This window comes from Glandiceps talaboti, chromosome 16 (assembly GCF_964340395.1).
Source record: "Glandiceps talaboti chromosome 16, keGlaTala1.1, whole genome shotgun sequence".
Lineage (NCBI taxonomy): Eukaryota > Metazoa > Hemichordata > Enteropneusta > Spengelidae > Glandiceps > Glandiceps talaboti.
In genome coordinates, this window is record NC_135564.1 from 3268798 (window position 1) to 3291570 (window position 22773).

Genomic DNA, 22773 nt, shown 5'->3' on the forward strand with positions numbered 1-22773 from the left:
TTGTCTGACAACGGTGGTGAAAGGAAATTGAAAAATTAACTGTTAACTAAAAATCTCTCTATATTCATTTCACAATCAATCAGTACAATTTAAAATATGTAAAATATGAATGTGTGGCCTATTTATTTAGTACAGTGAAAATTTTCCTGAACTCAAAACTGACTAGGGCAAGTTTTGCAACTGAACATCTATATTGGCATAAACCATATTATGACTGGCAATTATTACTAGGTCAAAGTTCACTAGGTTGTTCATAAAATAAATGCTTCTTTCAACCAAACCATACCATATCCTGAAATTTGTTATGTATGAACATTGTCAGTTACTATAACTCTTTGACCCTCTATTCCTATCTTTTAATCCCAATCTGAACTCCTGACACTTGACCTTTCACCTTAGCATTATTATTACCAATTAATTCCTGACACTTAACCTTTCAATAACCTTAGTTCATCCTGGACCTCACCTTTCAACCTTTCAATGCATTGAACTCTTGACATCTGACCTTTCACCCTAACTTTGTACCCATGACTACACTTGACCTGTAACCTTTGACCTAGTCATCTTGTACCTCACCTTTTAACCTTTCAATGCATTGAATTCTAAATTTGTATCCATGACTACACTTGACATATAACCTTTGACCTAGTCATCTTGTACCTCATCTTTTAACCTTTTGAATGGATTGAACTCTGAGACCGGACATTTCACCTTAAATTTGTATCTTTGACTCTTGATGTGTAATTCCTGAATAGTCAAATCATCCCACACCTCATTTGAGAACATTTCATGGAAAGTAACTTTGACCTTTGACACTATTCATAAACTACACACCTCTGAGCATGCTTCTGACATCCTGCCTCAAATCTTTTGCATTTGACATGCAAATTTGACAATCAATTATCTGTGTCATCCAGTGAAAGATAAAAATATGAAAAGATAATCCTAAATACAGTAGTAAAGTTCATGTTGGGATTACAAATCATAATGTAATCTTGGTAGGAATTGGATGAAAATAATATAATCATTGAACCTTGAAATTGGACTACTTATCCACTCAACCAGGCTCATCCATAGCTACATCCCTTACTGACTGTTAAATGAAGTGCAGCACGTTTTAAAATTAAAACCTTTGACAACAATATTGTGTGAAAATTGACAACTAAGAAGTATTTTCTGTGTAAAAAATCAATGATTAGAACAATAGAGCTAAGTATAAATCACAAATCTAATCAACTTCCCATCATTCATTGTCATCCATTGATTCCTTTCAATTCATTCCTGAATAAAAAAAATTCACCACCCTGTTTACAACCCTGGTAAATTTGATTTTATGATACAAAAATATAAATTGCAGTACTGCGATGTCGGAACATAACCCAAAGAGCCAATGATTATGTACATTGTATGTAATGATTAAATTTGAAAGAAAAGGTCAAAGGTGCTCAGCTCACATCTTACAAAATATAAAAAATCAATACATTTATGGATTGGCGGCTTATGATCTGAGCCTCAAAATGAGAATTTGACATTTGTGGGCATGTGGCACTAGTCTGGGCACAAAATGCAACAAATTTTGATGGATTTTTGTACCTTTCACCACATCTCTATTGAAAATCTAGCTACCAATCCACAATACAATCTTGACAATGAAAATGATGATAATTGTGGGTATGAAACACTATCTGGAGTCAGTGGACACAAAAAACAAATTTACCTGCACTTTTTTTCTTTTCATCTAAATTTTCAAGAATTTGTCATTTTTCACAAAAATCTACCAAACAACAAAAGAATGACCATGAAAACACACAAAGCCAGAGCTTGTGTTTATTTTTAGCTGCCATAATGTTGTTACATAATGCATGATCTTAATGCCCACAGAGACATTTTTATGACCGACAACACCAAGCCATAATTTTGAAAATGTACACTGTCAGGTATTTTTTCTATGTGAACCAAAACGTATGGTTTTACACGATATTTCATGAATGCATTACTCAGTCTCCATATTATTGCTTTTCAGGTACATGCAGAGATTTATGTAATATAATGAAAAATGTATGACAGACAATCAGAGTTCAGCTCTTCAGAGAAAACGAAGCCATTTTGAAACACGTTTAAATATGTATTGTGGTCTCAAAAACACAATCATTACATTTTCCATCACAACAAAAATATTAATGAAATAATGACTTAAATATATTAGAGTGGCAAACACCAAGTACGTACGAACATGAAAAAACACTTGGCAGTTTGCCAAAATTCCCAACATATCAATTTTATTGGGAATCACGGCAGCTATGAAACAGTGTGACAAAATTAAGACGGTGTATAATCTCCATGTGATAACATATAACATCAGAAAGAGTCGCAGCTGTTCATTTCATTGGCATGCAACCTAGCTTCATCTCTTCTCATCAATATTGTGGTAAAATTCAACACAGATGACGAAAACATAGCAGTTTGAAATTTTACCACATAATTTGATTACAATGCAAAGAAAGAGCTAACCGAGAGACGTGTTCGTTTTAGCTGATAACAGTACATGAAGTGGGTTACATCTAACTATTTCTCAATAACAAAACCTGTAAGTGTTTTTTGTAGATGTTCTGTTGGCTTTCCTTCCAGAATCATGGTTAAATGTTGGTAACAGTGAAGATTCAGACTTCATCTGTGTGCAGAGATTCTCAATTTCAGTTAAAACTTGCTTTCAGTCATCATACGAAGATATCATTGACAAAGATGAAATTATCAATTTTTTGTTGCAAAAAACATAAAGATATATTAAGAATTTATTGATAGAATTCAAAACAATCTACCAAAACAATGCTGTTAATGTTTCACACTGTACTGGTCCCACGGCACACAATATTGTGCTGGCTATTGGGAAAATAGTTACAAGCAGCTGAGTCTGTACATAAATCCAGTTGTTAGCTATGGTTCAGGCAACTATATTTTCATCATTAACTATGTACTGAACATCTCAGGGGAGGAAAAATGAAACATGTTATCTGATTCTTGTAAAGCTAAATACAATTGATGTAAATGGTATACTCACGGTGACAGAGAGCATAGGTTGGGATGAAGTACAGCCAGCCAGGCACAAAACTTAACTAAATCTCACACAAATCACATGTATCTCTTTATAATGCTACAAAAATTTCTATTGCCTTTGTGAAATACCACTAGAAGATTCCACTTTCTGGCAGGGGTGGAAACCTTGGCAGGATGATATGCAGTCAGATGATTTTTATATGCACCGTCATTGAATATCGTCATAACTCTAGATTTGCATGTTGCACAGCCTGTGAAGGATTTACTAGAATTGATTGATACGTGTCTGGGAAATCAATCATAATTTTTGTTCAATCTCTGTTACTTTTGACTTCAGTTAATATTGCTGTTTACAGACTACAATGTCATAATAGAGGCATTAATTACATAATTTTGAATAGTAAATTTATCTTAATCTATGTTATATACATTTAAGCACTTCAATATTTCGATTATTTTTTGGTAAGAGAACATAAAACTCTCTAAAAATGTCAACAAACGAAACCAGTTTTAAACTCCTCGTCAACATACACACATTCTACATAAACCTACAAGTACACCAGGCTATCTTTCTTGTGTCCAAAGATTAAAGTAATGGGTTTGTTGGCAAAGACATGCTTTGGATAATCAAAGCAAATTCCACAATGATACAAGACCACCATAAGGTACTTTTTACAACTTAAGAGATAACCAAATATTTGTAGAGATAAATCCCCCAGCACACACACATTCAAACCTGGTATTGAAATGAAAAATACATGGCTAACATATGGGAGCTATTAATAAAATTATCTTCATTGAGTTCTTACACAGAAAGTCAAAACAAACCTTAAGTTGTTGCACGTAAACATATCACGAAAAATCCCCAGGTTTAAATCTTGAAGTGTGACATATACATGTATACTGATGAGATTCTTACCCTATATAATTCATTTGGATTCAGATTTGTCTTTGTATTCATCGAATTTGTGTCCATCTTTCTATAGAATTACATTGTACTTAGTGTCAATTACACCATCCTCCCAACTGGTTAGTATGATGAATCCAAGCAGTCATGAATAACACATACAAAATATTTCTGAGTTTGTGTTTGGAAAAATGTTTCTTTTTTATCATACACTATTCAATGAAAACAATAATTGATTGGCGTATTTCTAAATGTGAGTGATGATGATGCAAAATGAATCTATAGGAAAAATTCCCTATTTTTAGCTTTAATACTTTACACTGCAAAGTAAATGGGTGCTTTTTTATCTTATCTATGTGATACAGTGCCCTCTAGTGTTCACAATAAGAAATGAAACACTATATGAGATGAAGTTGGACAAAAACCATGCAGCCATAGAAGGTATCATCATATTGCAAAGAATAACAAACTCATTTTCAGATATCAATAAGTGAATTGGAAATGTGAAGACAACAAAAAGTCTGAGAAAAATGTAGGACATATATTCATCGTCCACCTATATGTCCTACATTTGTGATGAATATCTGCTAAGGATACTATGTGACACCAGTTTTCCAACAGCTGTTATTTACGGCAAAGTAGTTCAAACCTAACCGAGTTCTTCAGGTATTTGATCCAATTTATTCCACAGGGGTTCTCAAACCAAATTTACAGTACATGATATGAAAATTTATACAAACTCTGTGTTATTTCCCTCCTTTGTTACCTTGGGTACTTCGCAACCAGACTACAATGTACAATTCATCAAAATTTTACTGTTAAGTTTTTTAACCTCTGTTTCAGCTAGCGTCATAGAAATCGTTATCAGGTACAAAATCCAGGTTTCATTTGTTGTAACTGATATCATTATCGACTGCATCATCCCAATATCAGCTACTCTTTATTGCAAAATATTACTATCATGTAACCTTTATTTGGTGCTTTTCTTTAGGCAAGGAAAACAGCTCTATTACACAGGATTTTAGTATAAAATTTCATGTGAAACAAGACTTTTTCTGAAAATACAGTAATTAAATGGGGATTTTTTCCATGCTTATCTCGTCTGAAATTTTACAATTTCATGATTGGGAACAAATTAAATACTTTTTTTTTCTCTTTGTAATGTTTTATTGTTATTAAATACTTTATATATATATAATTTTGTACATACAATATTTTTGGGTGGAGTTACAAATAATTTGAAAGCAATACTGTTGTCATATGTTGTAGCTGAATACGTATGCACATAAGCTTTTTACATGAAAATAGGTCCAGCTAGCACATTTTACAAGCTGTTATATTTCTATATTCAGCTCTTTAGTGAGAGATGTAAACAACATGGTAGGCCATACAAATGAAATATATACAAGAAGGACCTACTCTTCCCTTGCATTGTCTACCAATTAAAGTATACCTGACATTTCCTAAATTGTCTAGTATTTCAAATTTTCAAAACCTTTTGCCAAACTTCAATAACCACATTCACAAGATTCAAGTACCCTCAATAAACAAATATTGCACATACAATAACCCCCCCCCCCCCCCCCCCAATGAAAAATAAAAAATAAAAAATAAATAAAAATGAAAAATAAAATAAAATTTTCTGGTTTTAAATAATTTGAATGAATCAAAAGTGCTTTTATGAGGATTTTATTTACTTGGTAGGTAAAAATAAATATTTTTTTCTGCAAAATCTATCTTACTGACATTACTGTCTTTTTTTTCTGTTATTTTTTTCTCTTAGAAAGTTACAGGGAACATGAAATCCGACGCAGAAATTAATATGAGTACAGAAAACACAACACGGAATAGATTAACTGGAAAGTGTAAACTATTCATATACAAGGTTTACTTAGTCTAGATTCTGACAGCAAGATCCCCACATGACTGTAATCAAGGCTTGGTTGCCCTGACTTTGACATTTCAAATTGATTAGCCTTGAGATGTACTTTGATGGTGAGATTTTTCACTAGCTTATCAAAGCGTGCACCCTACGACATTCCTTTGGGGGAAAAACTCTCAACAAACACTATTACTGCAGTGGTTGATAAGACAATAACGTCATCATGAATTGATACATCACATAACACTTTATGACTTTCTTTATACCTTATCACTGTCTCTGACAAGCAATATCACAGGGGCCTGTCTCAATCAGTGTCAAAGAATTTCATATGTGATAGCGGGAAGTGGTTCAGTGCTGACAAACTTAAAATAGAATAGGAAATTAAACGACAAGATAAAAACAGCTGCCTTGGACAGGATGATGCTGTCAGATCTTTTTTTTTATACTTACAGATGAATGGCATACACATACTCAGTAGTTTGTACTTTCAAAACAGTGTGATTTAGAAATGGAGCTAACATCAACCTTTAACCTCTGACACCAAACATCTCCAATCCAAATTGTCAAGTCAAATTTTTTTTATTCTTATGTAGCAATTGTCATGAACATCAACAGGGCTTAATTTAAGCAATTTTTAATTTCTGGAAGAGTAGACCCTAACTTCAAAACGATGACACAAAAACCTGGTAAACTTTATGAACATTTTCATTTCCTAATATTCATATATCAGCCAACTAGCCCGAGAATTGTCATGGTCTCACGTAAACTTTGTGGTTTGAAAGGCAAGCCTGAGATATAGACAGTGACATGACTATAGCCAACAAGCTTGACAGATCTTCTGAGTTTGACAAAGGGTGACGCTGTCTTACTTTGCATCGAAATCAATTGTAGCAGTAGTTGTTCTCCGTAATAACTCGTCGTAATGACCACTTTGGAAATGTGACACAAACAATTCTATTACGTGCACATAATTCACAGCCAACAACTTATTACACACTATATAAAACCATAATGGCCAACGATAAATTTTAGAACACATGACAGGAATGTGCCCTATATCTATCTACTACACCCAAACCCAACTTTATCACTTTCTGTTCTCAGTTTTAACAACATGTGTACTTGACGAGGGGAAATCTTGTTACGTAAAACATACTCTTTTCTTGTGTTACAAAAAATATAAATATTTTGAGAACTTCAGTAAATTTTACAACCAGACGAGAGCAACTTTTTTTATTACAGAGTTTTCAAAATTGATGTACTGAGAGGGGAAATTTCATCAGGTAAAGCTGATTTTCTCTCTCCTTTTTTTTAGAAAAATTTAAGATTTTGAAGAAGTTTGATGAATTGTACAACCTTACTTAAGTACAACTCTGGATAAGGAATAATTCAGAACATGTTAACTTTGATCAGCTACACTTCTAAACACTCCTCTATACTTACATTGTATATATTCCTGACATTTTCAAAAACGGAATTTCCATACATGTAAAAAATATTAGTTCTCCAATATTATCTGAAATAATCCTATTCCAACTGATCAAATAACATCAATCATACATTTCTATACAGCCTATCATTTCTAGATCTGTTATTCAATATTTTTATTGAAATTCTAAATTGTGAGATCTACTTAGTGTCAAACATAAAGAATTAGCCATCTTTGTTTAAACACTGTATTCCATAAATCTCCATGTACTAACAAGATGACGTCTATGTGTCTAATACTCATTAATTATCTAGAAAAACATACTATCCAAATCCAATCTATCCAAAATCAATGTCACATTTTACAAAAATTTTAAAACCATTCTGAAAGAAATGTGCATTCAAGGTGCTTTTGAAATAATAAAAGAAATTTGGGGCTTGCCATCTTGTTTACGAGGAAATCGTCAATTTTATTTTTCGGTTAACACAGTATTTGGCAGCCATATTGGATTCTAAAATGATTACATTTTTGGTATAATTTGAGTTCTAGCTCAAATATTTCTGTGGTTACCCTAGAATTTTTTTAATTGATTTTAACTGAGAATAGGGTTGAGTTTTCTTGAACAAGTAACGGCAAAAGTTTAAAGAGTTCACTTCCCTTACTATGTTAAATATTGTAATGGAAAATTTTATACATGAAGATTCAAGAAAACTCTATATGATGGCCATTTTGATCCACTATAAAACCTTGAGGGAACACCAATCTCGCATTACCACGGCCAGGATTCCACTTTGTTTATTATGCTTGATATAAGATTTCAACTTGTAAAATTATTGCAAACTGCAAAGCGTTCTGTATTTCAAAATATGCTAAAATTATTTTCATGATCACACTTCAGTCATCCTTTCAACAAACGAATACAGAATTTGAAAATATGAGAAAACAACTTGAAACTACACGCTTGTGAAAATATGAGGAAACACTGTTGAAATTACACGGCTATGATATGGTCCATTGCCACACTAAGTAACAAGTCACCTACTACATCGGTATAACGTTGATGAATTCAGGAGCTCACTTTAATGATTCTATTGGCAGCTATCGCCATACTCCAGATCTCAGGAATTAGTTACTTCAATTCCATTCTTTGCTAGATTGATTACTCTCACTTACATGACACATCATGTAATGCAATAAACATGTTCTTGAAGAAAAGGCTTTAGAAGAGAAAGTTTAAGTGGCACATACAAGTGGGCATTTAATTATTCCATCAACAATTCTTCATGTGAAATCAAAGATTGATTTTGCGGTTACATTTACAGGTCAATCACTTGGTGTACTAATTACATGTAATGTGAAATATGTCACCATTTTAGTACATGTACAACAACGGTTTTTGTAGTATTTTAAATTTTATCAGGAAATAGGCAAAGACAACAAAAAAGTGTATACACAAAATTTATCTGCTTACTCCTCATTTTTTAGAAGATATGTGGATTCTTTTCTTGGTCATTTTTGACAAAAATTGAATGTTGGTGACAAAATGTAAATGGCATTCTACCTCTTTAGTCACAGTATAGCAGGCAAGATGAATAATGAAGTACATATTTCTTGATAAATTTTTAGGAGAGAATTTCGATTTTTTTAGTCACAATATATACACTGTCATAGTACCTGTCAATAAATATTCCTCATTCTATTTTTGGAGGGAAAATTGAATATATTGGTCACAGAATTTAGTAAGTGCAATTATCATTGGCAGATTGTTTTCTAGAAGTTGAATATCTTGGTCCCGAAATTAACCATACCGTGTAGGGCTATACAGTTACAATTAATCATTTCTTTTGAGAGACAAGATTTTTGCTTCTGTAACACAAGTATGCTGTTCTTTTTTCACTATCAACTATTTATTTTGTCAAAATGCAGGACCCCCTAGCTCTATGGCCTATAAGTGCAGGACCCCCTAGCTCTATGGCCTACAAGTACAGGACCCCCTAGCTCTATGGCCTACAAGTGCATTTCATGACTGAAAACAATACCCTCAAGTAATACAGTATATGGCAGATATATTACATACAACACAGTACGTTCTCATCAGTCTTTCTAAGTTTTCTTACCGCTAACCTGTAGAGAGAGAATCCATCAAACTTGAACCCATCTGTACATTCCTCACAACTCAATTCCCACACACACGGGTACAGTAAATATGGCCATCTCTGTGATATGTCAAATTCTTACAGGACTCATATTTAAACTCATTTTATTATCAATGGTGTACAATATACTTTGAGGAATAACTCTCTACACTACAGGTACAAACACATCAATAATTCAGCGAGGTTTTATCCTCAAATCAATGCGATAAGTCATAATAATTTTGGACATCAACATATTACAGTTTAAAAGAAATCACTCAACAATAGACTCAACTGATCCCAATGTAATCCACTCTGCGAAGTGTTTGCCATCATGTATTTTATCAAAATATTAAATCAAATATGACATACACAGATTCTCTGCTGCTCATGACCATTATTGAATTCTAAAAAAACCACATCATCTTAGTCAGAACTGAAAGTACACGTAGACCAATTTATGGACTTAATTTCAGATGTATATAACAATACCTGTGAGGAATACACAACATATTTGACATGTAACGTACACAGTTAACAAAACGTGATTGTAACAGCAGAAGATTCACATATCGATCATCTCATGTCGCATACAATACAACAATCCGTTCCTTGTCACTTAGCCTAATTAATCTGTGCCAGCATTGTCATCTTTCATCACTAGACAAGTGACAGCAGTTATGAATTAAAATATTGAATGATGAAAATGACTTGTATTGATTTTCATGAGAGCGCGAAATGAAGCAAATGAAATTGACGTCATAGCGGATGCAATCTCAGACACTATATTGTTTCACTTCATGTTAATGCTACAACTAGAATGTCTTTTGAAACTGTTTTGTTAAGATATAATGACTTGTAATATTTCACACCCTGAACAGTATTGAATCACCTGTGGGTAAACATATTTGTGTAGCAGTATACATAACATGGTACAATAAATCTAATACCAAACTATGAAATGTACATTATGGTTTGTTAATTTCATGTCATTTTAAATATCTTGTTACCATTTCATTAATTTTGAGAGTTTCCATAACTGCATGATAAACAACAAATGGAATTCCCAACATAATGGACCTTATTTCATATATTATCTCATATATTATTTGTTTCGTTTGACTTTTCAGAGTGTACGATATTACAAGAAATCATTATATTTAACAAAACAGTTTCAAAACGTGCATTATGGTTTATTAATTTCAAGTTATTTTTTTACTTATTTTGTTTCCCGATTCATGAGTTTCCATAGTTAATTATAATCGACAAATTGAATTTAAATCATCAGGGACGTTATCTCAGGAACTATTGTTTCATTGCATGTAATTGAAAAGCATGTTATGGTTCATTAATTTCAAAACTGTTTCTCTGAGAGTGGATTTTTGATGTATCATTTATTTACACATTCAGATTGCCTAATCATTTCTAAGCATTCCACACATACAAGAATTTGTCCTCAAACAGATGTTGTAGGACTATGTCTGTCTAAACTACATTAAGCATGTGAATTACTACATATGTAGCGGTGATTACTTGCACTGGTGCATGTACACACTAGTAATATTGCACAGCAGTACATTGTACAATAGTGAAATCATTTTACATATCTACATGCAAATGATATGCAAATGAGCAATCAATCGTTCTTTGTGCAAATCTCATGATTGCACAAATGATTTTCACAGAAATTTGCTGTTTTAGAAAACATGAAATAACAACTGAACTACAATGTATACATGTCATGTGAGTGCCAGTACGTATACTCATGGGTATTTGCACTCGTACTTGCAATATTTCTGGCTGCACTTTCACTTGCTACATTTGTGAAAGTACAACAGAGAACAGTGAAAGCACTTGTGCTAATACCTTGAGGATGCCACATTTGCACTTGACATCAATAAGTTCTGTCATAGTATTTGATGTAACGTCATTTAATTAAATGTTCGGCTTCACATACTAGAAATCAATATCGTTTTTAATTTTAAAAGACAATATAGATATCATATCTATTAAAGAGTAAGTGTACATTTGTAAATTGTATGGTAAGAAATGTTTTTACTTATATTTTATAATGTTGATGGGTTTTATTTGAATAATTTGTGTAGTGCCTTCACTCTTTTCCTCTGTCCAGTCTTGCCAGAGAGTTAAACAGCCAAATGTTTACAATGCTGTTACATAACTGGGTTGTTGCAGGGCTGTAGCAGCAGTGTAACTAGAGATCTATTGGTTCAGCACTGTAACTTTCTTGTTCCATAACTGATACACTACTGTCACATTGCTGTAACTCCTTTGTTGTCACATCCCTGTTACAGCACTGTTACACTTCAGTGACATATACTGCAGAAGTACAGCCCGAACAGTTTTACCTTTGAAATATAATACATTCTGTTGCAACTCTTCATCATCACCATCATATTGGTGACCGCAACACCCATTCAAGTTGCAAAAAGAATCATTCATATATGTTCTGAAATAATACATTTAGTGGAGTCAAATTATTATACCCGTAACCTACACTTGGTATTAATTGCTTCCAACACATCTACAACAAAGAGTAGAGCAAAATAGACCAAAGGTTGTCATATGAATAAGATTGTATACAGAATGAAGTACAGTCACTATTTGTATTTGACATAACGCATTTCATGAAATGATGGGAAGCAAATGAGAACTCTGTTATTGACATCATTCAGCGATTGTACATACTTTCTTGGTGGCAACAAAACTTAATATTGAACATTTGAAAGGTTAGCCTTAGAGATTTTCTGAAGTATGATGAAGTAAGACTGTGAATGGAACGATGATGAAGAAAAGTACTTGTGGACATATAAGTAGTACAGTGGGCTATTTTTATCTTTCAATTTAAGGCAACAGTTTGATATTTTTTATCCACGGTCATACCGGTAGATCTTATTACTGAGAGTACAAAGCCCTTGGTTCACTTAACATGTACTTTAGTGCCATGTACCATATTTGTGTATAATGAAAATTATTCCATTTCTCAATTTGACATTTTTTTTAAAGAAATATTTGTATTTAAGGGCACAATAAAAATTCCATAAAAATAAAAATTTGTCTTTATCAAACGAGACTAAAATGGTTCAAACCACTCTCCTCCCCTTCCCCACGGGTGGCACCACCAAACTAAAAGAATTTAGAAGACAGGATACTACTTGTTTTCAAAGATGAATATCTACATTTTAGAAAGTTGGAATTTTTCTGTAAACAGATTTGTTCTTATCTGTGTCTAAAAAGGAAAATTTTGAATGTAATCAGTAATGAATATCTAGATATTGAGAAATTAGAATCTGTAAAACAGTAAATTTTTCATCTTTTCATCAGACAAACTTTTATTTGTACACCGATTTCAAGTGGAAGCAATTACAGAATCTCAAGAACTCTTATTAGAAAGCATCTTTTGTGCTGATCGCAGATGTATTTGACGAATTCTTTGCCCTTTTCAGAGTTTTATCTTGAAGAGTTCCTTTTAAAAGTCAATCTGACAATGGTCCCAGAGTCCCTTGGTCTAAGTGGTCCATCAATAATAATGTACAATACAAGATATCGCTGTACATTCAACACATTTCTGAGAACCGCCTCTGCAATTGACTCAATTTACAAAATAAGATTGCAAGTATTGAAATTTGATGATGAAGTATTGAATTTCATCCTTTCTGATCGAATTTCATCCTTTCTGATCGAGTTTCAGCTTTAGATTTCTGAATAGTATGTCTGGGGAGGACGATTTATGATTTTAAAATGATGGTACTTAGTATGTAATGACATAGAAGTATGTGATCTGAAGAGACCCTGGTCCTACAACACATCAGTCAAATTCATTTTCTTACATGATGACAGGAGTACAGTCTACATTCTCTGTGAACAAGTTCAATTTGACATGATCTTTATTGTTTTATGAACTAAATCATCTTGGCTTTAGTATGCATTATGTATGTACATTATGTACATGTATACTGAATTTAGCCAAAAAGACATGTGGCCTAACTTATACAGACTTTATGCCACTGTGTTCTACCAGGTACAAAAAATGTACTCCCCAATCCAAAATGTCATTCACCAGAGTTGTCAAGCCAGTATGTTGAGTCAGTTTCTGTGCTGTCTGTCTGTCTGTATCTGTCTGTCTGTATCTGTCTGTCTGTATCTGTCTGTCTGTCTGTCTGTCTCTCTCTCTCTCTCTCTCTCTCTCTCTCTCTCTCTCTCTCTCTCTCTCTCTCTCTCTCTCTCTCTCTCTCTCTCTCTCTCTCTCTCTCTCTCTCTCTCTCTGACATATGTCATGTTGTCAAAACGGGTTAGCGTTATAGCTTTGATAAGAAACTCTAAAGCAAGTAATGGCACATGAAAATCTTGCTCTGACAAGAAAGTCACATCAGAAACCACACAGACAGACAGACAGACAGACAGACAGACAGACAGACAGACAGACAGACAGACAGACAGACAGACAGACAGACAGAAATACTTATTCACTGCTATTAACATCATCATAAGGTCAAACAATAACTGAAGTAGAGGACCTCACTGATAACCAACACATTAGTATCCAAAGAGTTGATAAAAATCTTACACTGTTCACCAGGACAGATGAAAATACTTGTACTGCCATAACTGCCACCATTATGAGGTCAAGTGATGGTTATAATGGCTGTCCTAGTCTGATAACAACATACCACAGGGGAGTTAATCCACCAAGGGTCAAGAAGAATGATCAACAAATCAATGGTTTTCTTGTAAACAACTGTCATGCTGTTACTGATAAGGACCTGATAAGGACCACAGTCAACAAACATTCATAGAATTCTGGGTGGTTGTACCCATCTGACCATTGTAACTCTACTTCTCTGCAGACTACGGGAAGTTACCGCAACTGAGGTAACTTTGCGAAGTGTGTCTGCTCGCATACATTGACAACACACAAATTTAGTGAATTGAAGGCTTAAGCTACAACTGATTGGATTGTGACTGTTTCACACAATATCAACAGAATTCTAAATCAACAGCAGGGTATTTCTAGTACAGGTAAAAGTAGGTATATTCCCCAGTGAGCACAGTTATTCACTAAAATTATGGTACAAGATAACAAAAAATGCCACTTTTATGTGTTTCACCACTTGCATCAACAACAAACATTCATAGAATTCTGGGTGGTTGTACCCATCCGACAAAGTTAAACAGCAGGGTATTTTGGAAGCACAATAGATAAAGTTTATACCTAGATACTTTTAGCAGGGTTCCTCACCAAAATTATGGCACAAGATAAAGAAAAATACAAATTTTACTAGATTTTCGGGTTTTTAACCATGGTTACCAAACTTTAAAAGAAAACTGCATTAATATATGGAGCTGTATACTATTATTTTGACTTCCAGCAGCTAACTCTGAACATTACAGTGATTTTCGACATGTACAAAAACGATGGTGTTTGGGGCGCCAGTAACAAAAGCCAAGAAGTGAAGGAAGTACTCCAGGGACCCAGGTATGTCTTGCATATCAAATATTAATCCGTTCTTATATTCAAAACAAATTGTACCTTGCAACCAATTTTCTTTACCTTATCCAGACCTCTCTATACTATAGAGTGCTGCACAATGACTAACAAAAGCTTAACCACTTGAGGGCAGTATTTAACATTTCATGTTGACAAAATTATATTTATCTGTGTAGTTGCTTTTTGCAAAAGCCCTGGAAAATGAGAAGAGACGATTGCCTAAAATGTGCAACATAACACATGTTTAACATAAACACCTACAAAATGGGGCTTGGGCAGGAATAGCATGTTTTTAATCATAATACTAGCATACACAATGAATACAAGTATTCAGAAATGAGTAAATCATATTTAGGAATTAAATGTAGTAGTGGAACCTAACATTTCCATGAGATTTTTTAACAAGACAATAATATTGTAAATGACAACAGCAGCCATGTTGACCTTTACCTTGTGACCATGTCAGAGGTCAATGTCACAGTGCGGCTCATTGCTATCACAAGCTAATAGGGTAATACATGTAACACAGTGATCTCTTGCTCATCCTTCTTGTTAACTAAACACACCGACAGAAAAGTTGCTAAATTTGCTTTCCTTATCGGATATTACTAAGGACAATTTGCTTAAAAGGTTCATTCCCTTATTCAAACCGACCATACATGTTGCAATAATTACCTCTTTCTAAAGTTGCTGATTTCTTGTGTCTTCAGTAAACTGGTTATTTCAGTGTAATATTCAATTCATCATTTTTGTGTGGGTGGGTTTTTTTCTTCAAAAAATTCTCCACATTATAGACTCGCATGTGTGCAAGTTTTCTTATATATTCAACTAATTTACAGTATTTATATTTTCCCAGGTGTGTTTGTCAGAAAACTGTGAACAAAAATTTCATATTTTAAGAGGGATATTTGTATCTTCAATTACGTCAATGGATAGCGCCTGGAGACTCTTTCATGCTTTTCCTGATAACACCACCTTGCATCACATCAAACACAGATACTCGTCAGACAGCCACAGGTAAATGCAGGTCCCTGCACTGGTTTCCATGGAAACACAGCAGATTTATCTTTCCTAGGGCATTCAAAATTTTCATATCAAAAAGCATCTCTTGGTCGTTTGAGTAAATTTTTACAATAAAATTTAGAATCATGATAGTTATTGGGCTTAGACAAGTAACATATTCATCTTTCGTGGTGCCTCGTAATCAAAACTTTATATCGTAAATTTTCAATTTCACAGAGTTGTGGTATATGGATACGATCAGACACTGGTGACAAGGGTGACAAGGACAGAAAGGTTATGTATAGCCTTGTATCAAACTCTTATAGGTACTACTAGTATATTTCTGAACAAGTACTGGTCTGGTCTGATCATGCATATTTCATCAACTGGTTATGCAAATTAACTCATCAATATGCAAGTCTAGTTATGCATCTGATACAATAGCGATAAAAATAGATTTGGAACAGTTTTATGAGAAGAGTTCATTTAAAAAATATAAAAGCAAAGATATGCTGTCTGGCAACATCAGGTATTAAAACAGAAAGTTGTTTCTATTTATAGTCTATCAAAGCAATTTATAAATATCAAGTTACAAAATACAGACTTTGGTTTTTCACATTCAAAATGCAAAAGCCTAAAATAAGAACATAAATGGAATGACTTTCAAAAGTGGGTTACAACATATAATAAAAGAATTTGCTACCATGCTCTGAATATGATTTCCTTGAAAGCAATTAAGCAAATAACATTATACCAGAATGAAAGTATGCAAATTGAGTCATCGATATGCAAATTCATTCAGCCTGAGGCACTTGCGTAAATGAATTGGGCTATTGCAAATATAGATGTGGGTGTACATACACAAACAAGTGTCAAGTATAAATGGGCCTTACATTGAATACCAATGGTGGTGTTTTATAGTAATGAATTGAAATAATGACTGATATGTTCGTTCCTACTTTAAGAATTGATCCAATCAATCCACGGCATGTCAAGGAGATAATACATATGCACTTATATTACATGTACATTGTCCAAACGCAATAAACAATAAAATATATATATTCCTTTATCAATCCCAAAGACAAAACCAACGTTTTAAAGTATAGTATAAAATCATTGTTTTTTCGATGTAAAGTCTTTTGCAAAACACTAATATTGACATGAAAAATGAGAATCATTAGAGATGTTGTCACTTGTGATTGTTACAAGGTTCACATCTGTACTCTAGTCTAGTTAGTCTAGCTGAACCTTGGTACTGTAAATGTCACAACAATTATGATTGAATCTCTTCCAACACTCTGTAATTGCCATGGTAACTGTGATTCCCAATTCACTTGGGTGGCGAAAAAATATCATTATGATGCCAGCAGGTAACGCAAGCTTTGCTCTTAGAGACAAAGACTGGTTGTCAATACTAATCAATAGGAGATTTAAACTAGCTCAAAATAACAGCGTCAACAAAACATGAAAGCAACTTTTTTGGCGACAATACTATGTTTTTCATCACATCATCACAACTAATATCACTTGGAGAATGTTCATTATTATCCTAAACCCACTAACTTTGAAACAAAATGAATTTTGTCCGAAGCAATATTCAGATTTCTGATTTTTTTATTTCATAACATCCTGATTAATACATTTAATAAAAAAATGAAAAAACACAACAACGTAGGAAAAATTCATTAACCAAGAAAATACAGTTGTGAATTACAACAAACTGTTCTTTGACTACCATTCACAATTATACAAACAGTATCGGGGAAAATTTTGAAATTTCAATAAATTTTCAAATTAAAAAAAAAATTATGAAAATGTAAAGTACTGCATTTACAATGTAACATTCAATATTAATATTATGTATAATATTCTTTGAAATACTGGTCAAACTGAAGTACACTCTGTAAAGCTGTGTGCTTCGTTACACCTCATGGATATAATATGCATTACTGATAAATGAAACATTACCTGAGATTTTTCCTGTCCTCAACCCACTGGGAATTGATAATTTCCTCTGAACTCACAGGAGGGACCTAATTAAACCAATTTACGGCTCTGTTTGAATCCTGCTGAGTCGCTAGTGGTAAAATTTCAAACAGCGATGCCTCTCTGAGGTGTGCACTTCATAATGAAAACAAAAATCAGATGCTACCTCTGCTGATTCAATGGAATGTTCCATTTCAATAAAGGGGTGTTTGCACATGAAATGCAAGTAATTGAACTGTTAGGTTGTAGTGATACAACTATTATATTTTTATTATCAATTGTACACCAACTTTCACAAAAGGTGGGACAGCTTTCAAAGCTATCTCTTCATTTCAATTGTACACATCATAAATCCCCATGTACATAAAAAAAAATACATATAGGAAAACGTAGTTCATACAAGATAAAATCTCCAGCATATCAGCTTTAGAAGAGTCTACCTAGATTGTTCTACTATTTTAAGAGGGGTGTTTGTGTTCATCTGAACTCAAAAAAGATTGCGGTATCTGGCAAATTTTCCTTGTTAAGGGGTCCAGTAGATTGTGAAATGAAATTGAAATGCAGTGGTCATTAGCAAAATGTCCATTAGCACTGGGCTGCACCGATTGCCGTCTAAAAAAACAAATCTCTCTAATGCTCTCGCACATATAGTCGTTTTTTATCGATGTTTGGCATCAGCGAGGCTAAGTATTGGAAACATTGATAAGACATCTGATGTGACATTTACAAACTACTATAAAACAGTCATTCTAGATGAAAGGAAGGACGAATAGAAAACCCTCCATAACACCATATGTTGCATGTACATTTCACAACTTGTACGTCAATATATGTCAATATTAGAATAAAACAGTTTCTGTGTTACTCGACCTGTAAGTATAAGTGCCCTTTTGTTGGAAAATAACTCACTGTTCAGTAGTCGCATTGCCTTTTTATATGTTCAGACAGAGTCTAAATGGCTATGATGAGTAGTTTTAACATGTTTTGGTCGATGAATTGAGAGTTGTAAATCAATAACTGATGGATATATTGGTACAAATTCCTTGGTGCATTGCTACGTTTGTTAAAGCAAAGTATGTTAGTCCTTGGTTTTATAACCGTGACAGCAACTAATATTTATGAACATGAGTTTACTATAATCATCTCGTCAATCATTCCTCTAAGACAAGCATGAGGTACTTTCAATCATACTGTAGCTAATTATAATTTGAAAACTTTACAGCAAGTGTGTTCAAGTCCTACCTGTCTGTGTGTCTGTTCAGGGATGTAGACGAGGGGTGGTAGCCAGCAAACCCAAACCAGCTACTCAGGGATATAGACAAGGGGTGGTAGCCAGCAAACCCAAACCAGCTACTCAGGGATGTAGACGAGGGGTGGTAGTCAGCAAACCCAAACCAGCTACTCAGGGATGTAGACGAGGGGTGGTAGCCAGCAAACCCAAACCAGCTACTCAGGGATATAGACAAGGGGTGGTAGCCAGCAAACCCAAACCAGCTACTCAGGGATGTAGACGAGGGGTGGTAGCCAGCAAACCCAAACCAGCTACTCAGGGATGTAGACGAGGGGTGGTAGCCAGCAAACCCAAACCAGCTACTCAGGGATGTAGACAAGGGGCAGTAGCCAGCAAACCCAAACCAACTACTCCGCAATTCCTTCTTGTCTACTTGTTTATAAATTATTATGTTTCAACCACTATATTTCCACTGATAATTTGGCAGATTCATGGTTATCACTGGTAAATATCACCACTTACATTTTTGTATTTTTCACACTTCACATGCTACTTTTTAAAATTTGTGACATCCCAGCTGTTTGTTTGTCTGACAATGTAATATTGATACATGTGTATGTAAATAGGAGTAAGGATTTCAAATAAGTCTAACTGACATGGAATTCAATTCCTGTGTACAACTGTTTTAAGAGCCCTTGTATGTATATGAGTGTTTTTTAGAAGTACCCCCTCCCAACAATTATTTACAAGTCTTCCACTCATGACCATTTTTATGAGTCTACCCTCAGGATAATTTGATGATTCTCACCTCAATTTTGAGTCCATCCTTCCATCATAATTGTTTTACAAGTCACTTTATAATTATTTTAGACCCCCCCCCCCCCCTCCACCATGATTGTTTCATGAGCCCACCCAATCTCCCAACAAAGATTATTAACCCTCACAAGCAATTATGTTAGAATTCCCTTCTATCAACCCTGATACATTAAACAACCTAAATACATTCCATAAATAAGATAGATCCGATTTGAACAAATTTCAAACACAACAATCTAATCCAGATTACATAATCTGTCCTTTACTAACAGCTTTGTAGATACCTAAATCAACCTTGGTATTCACCCAGTTCTTCTACACTATAAAACAAGTACAACCAGGCTTTCCTGATACCAAATTACGCAATTGATTGATGTACGTGGATTACAGATTGATTTTATATGTAGTCAATACATGTTATAATTATATCTCCATAACCTAAGAAACTGACCCAAATTTCACAATAATAATTCCATGTTGACGCCAAGTCTGTCAAAAAATAATTTTCTACTCTAATGAAAAAAGCATAATTCTTGAGCCATAGTAATGTTTGTTTACTCATCATACAGAATCTAAAACATTGACTTATTATTCATGAACATTCTTACTTGGGTTATACTTTGACAGACCCCATACATGGTGACAGTGCAATCAAGCACCAAATAAAATGTTTGTATTTGTTCACGTGTATATATGTCAGTTTGTCTTTTTTAAGTTCTACTTGATTTAAAATCCTGTTTTTGTATGTATTTTTATGTATTGTACAACATTGTTCAATTCAATCTCTGACAGTATCTCCGAGCAACAGCACAATTGCTATTTCATTCTGGCCATGATAATGGATATGACAGTGGCAATCAGAGTTTTGGCCGACTACAAACTAAAACTATTGTTGATTTATAAGCTATACACTGATATAAGCTATTGAATGGATGTTTGCTTTATTGTACTCACAGTAGGGTGGCCTTTCTGATGACTTCCAAGATCTTGCAGCATACATTTTTGGGGACTTCCAATATAGACACAATGTTGATTACAGGGTGATTATATCCACATAACAGAGGCAGAGACTTGTATAATCTACCATATTGTACTACAACGTCTCTAGTGTGTCTCATCATTGTAATTTGTATTAAATTGTAATGTTACTTCACACTTTTTAGTTACCAGCAGTATCGTTGTCCTTCATGTGTTTTAAAAAGTAATGTAACAATCGTAATTTGACCATTAGGTCACAACGCTTGGAAATAAACCATTATTATATTTATATATTTATTATTATCATTATTATAATAGTTTTAGTTTGTATCTACCTTAGTACACGAAAGCTTGGTTGCCACTGTAGTATTTATTAGTCTGAACTAGTTCAATACTCTGACACTGATATGCATGACTAAACTACAGTTCTGTTGTCATAGTACTAAAACCATCATTTCATAAAAATTCAATAAGCACTGGAGCGTTTCATTTGACTCTGACCTTTTGAGCAGCACACATTTTCTCCGCTGACTAACTTCATTAATAAATCACTACAACTATTGATGATATTTTCATCCACTTAGAATCCCTATCCCTGCATGCACAGATTTTATGAAGTGACCCACCGAAGAGAATTAACAATGCAATTATATCTTTACTCATTCTAATAGGTATCATCATTAAAATGAAAACCCAGTAGTAAGACAAAGTTTTGTCTCAGGGGGTTCCTTGTTACTGCAATTAGTGAGTACTCAGTGGGTACTGATGTAATTATCTTGGGGGGGTGCATTGATTCACACCTCCATAAGTACTAATGACCATTAATTATCGCACCATGAAATGAAGTGAATATTACCCAAATACGCTGATTTAGATTACCAACTCAATCACTATAATGATACATTTATGTAGAAAACACAGACCATACATAGGAATTAGTAGATTAGATGAAGAGAAAAGTACATCCATCCATTTATTTATTTATTTATACATGTATTAGTACACATACATGTACACAGATGCACATACATACATACATACATACATACATACATACATACATACATACATACATACATACATACATACATACATACATACATACATACATACATACATACATACATACATACATACATACATACATACATACATACATACTCACACACACACACACACACACACACACACACACACACACACGTGCATATGTATACATTCATAAATAAACACTGATGTACTTTCACAACTATTCATAACAACACATTGACATTCACATACACCCTGAAGGCATTGTAATCATGTCATCGCACTCCATGAATCGCTTTCTATTATTTCTGCTTTAAAACTTATATTCCATAACTTCCTGAAATACAAATACATCTTCCTGTCATACATGCATTTGTTTTCAAATGAAAGGCAAATTATGGTGCTCTGTTTCTTCAACCACAGTCATTATCATTTCATGACATTTGTTTAGTGCAAAGTACCTCACTCCAGCAAGTCAGTCAGTCACGTTCAATGTTTGACGTATCATACATATTGCACATTAGCTTCAACTCCATCTTGCATATTTGCGCTAGCTTTGCACCGACCACAGCTGTTCTCAAACTGTCATGACAAAAGGGTTTCCTGACTAACAGCTATTCTTTCAAAACTCTCACTTACAGACACATGGAGAGCATAGATTCCAGACTAACTTTGCATGGGACTAGTGTACAGTATAACGGTTACGCATTTGCTAAGACTCAACAAATTGCACAATTTGGGACATACTATACTATACTGGTTATGATTTCTTGCGGCTACATTTATGTATGGGAGTAATGCAAGGACAGAAT

At 33.9% G+C, this 22773-nt stretch overlaps 1 protein-coding gene across 2 annotated transcripts in view; it reads right to left on the reverse strand.

The window, feature by feature from the left end:
* Positions 1–22773, reverse strand: part of LOC144447812 (poly(rC)-binding protein 3-like) — a 108131-nt gene that overhangs the window by 39567 nt on the left and 45791 nt on the right. The window lies entirely within an intron of this gene.